Genomic DNA, 2,031 nt, shown 5'->3' with positions numbered 1-2,031 from the left:
CTACCATAGAGAATAAAGAACATATTGTCCATAGTGTGGAGGGGTCTACTAATATCAATGTGGATAAGGCTCAAAAGAGGAAATTTAATGGCAAGTTTAAGGACAATGCCAAATTCAAGAAAATGACCAAGAAATTTAAGAAGAAGAAGAATTCTTGCTTTGTGTGTGACGAGATAAGTCATTATGCCAAGGAGTGTTGATTCTGAAAAACCAAAAAAGAAGAGTAGGGATGGCAATTTGTACCCTACCTGACGGGTATACCCGTACCCGTACTCGGTCAAAGAGGGTATTACCCTCTTTGACCGGGTATGGGAACGGGTAAGGGTATTACCTGTTATTTTTTAAACGGGTACGGGTCGGGTAAGAGTATGCGGCTACCCTACCCGTACCCTTACCCTTACCCTTACTTGTTGAAGGGGTACGGTAAAACCCGTACCCGTACCCTTACCCTCTCATATATATATATATATAAATTTTTTTTATTAAACTAAACATTTACCCACAATTTACCCAAGATTCATGGTGATTAATTTGAAAATAATACTTCAAATTTTCTCTTAATATATTATTTTAAATTTTATTTAATTTTTATATTTATTTTGATAAAGTATAATATTATCAAAATTGAATTTTGGATATATATTAATAATCATAATTAAATTAAAAAATAAACATTATAAAACAAATATAAAAAAATGATGTTGTAATAATTTATTCTATAAATTATAAGAACATCCTGAAAAATAAGATACTAATAAAAAATCAATTGGATATAACTTACAAGAATTACTTATATTGATTTTATATTCAAAATCTTACTGGACATTTATAAAATTTGAAGCTATATAAAATATAAATAGTAGATATATGAAAAACTTTAAAACAAAAACCAATATAGTTAAATATAAACAAAAAAAAGGGTAAAATTACCATTAAGTCCTAAATAAACGCCATTTTTATATGATTATATAATTTAAGATAAATAAATATATATCAACTTTTACTTTTGAATTTATGGACATGTGTTTAAAGATTCTAATGTAATGTATAATTAATTTATTATTATTATTATTTAAATTTATATTTAAATTTAATTCGATAATTTGAACAATGGGTAAGCGGGTACTCTGAGGGTATACCCGTACCCTGCGGGTAAAGGTAAGGGTATGTTTTTTTTTACCCTGAAGGGTACAGGTAAGGGTACGGGTATGGGATAGGGGTTTCGGGTAAGGGTAAGGGTTTTGGCATACCCTACCCATACCCTACTCGTTGCCATCCCTAAAAAAGAGGCAAACACCATCCAAGAGGAGGATCTTATAGGAATGGTAAGTGAGATCATGATGATTGAGAACCAACAAGATTGGTGGTTGGATTCCGGGGCAACATGCCATGTGACACCATTTCGTGGAGCCTTCACCAACTATGAGGTGTTTGAAGAAAAAAAAAAAATTGTCTACATGGGCAATTTCTCTTCTAGCAAAGTGGTTTGGAAAGGAACAGTCAAACTCCCTCTAACTAGTGGCAAGACTCTTGCATTCCAAAATGTATAACATATCACTAATTTTAGGAAAATTTTGAATTTTATTAAGAAACTTGATGACAATGATTTCAAGCTTGTATTTGAGTCCCACAAAGTCATATTGACTAAAAAAAGTGTATCTGTGAGAAAGGGATATGCAAAGGACAACATATATGTGTTCAATATTAATAAAATTTCTAGTGATTCTGCTTACTTCGTTGATTCATTTTCTAATTCTTTATGGCATTTTAGATTAGGACATATTCGCATAAATGCAGTAAATAGGCTTAGTTCTCATGACATAATTCCTAAATCCTCTAATGTTCTAAGTACTATAACATGTGAATATTGTGCATGAGTAAAAATCACAAAACCTCCTTATAAAAGAGTTTTCAAAACAAATGGTTTACTTGAATTAATTCATAATGACTTGTGTGATAACAAAGATATTTTAACAAGATGAGGTAAAAGATATTTCATAACTTTCATTGATGATTTTTCTAAATTTACTT

This window comes from Dioscorea cayenensis, chromosome 14 (assembly GCF_009730915.1).
Source record: "Dioscorea cayenensis subsp. rotundata cultivar TDr96_F1 chromosome 14, TDr96_F1_v2_PseudoChromosome.rev07_lg8_w22 25.fasta, whole genome shotgun sequence".
NCBI classification, from domain to species: Eukaryota; Viridiplantae; Streptophyta; class Magnoliopsida; order Dioscoreales; family Dioscoreaceae; genus Dioscorea; species Dioscorea cayenensis.
The sequence above is the reverse complement of the archived record's forward strand: the minus strand, read 5'-3'. Positions refer to the sequence as shown.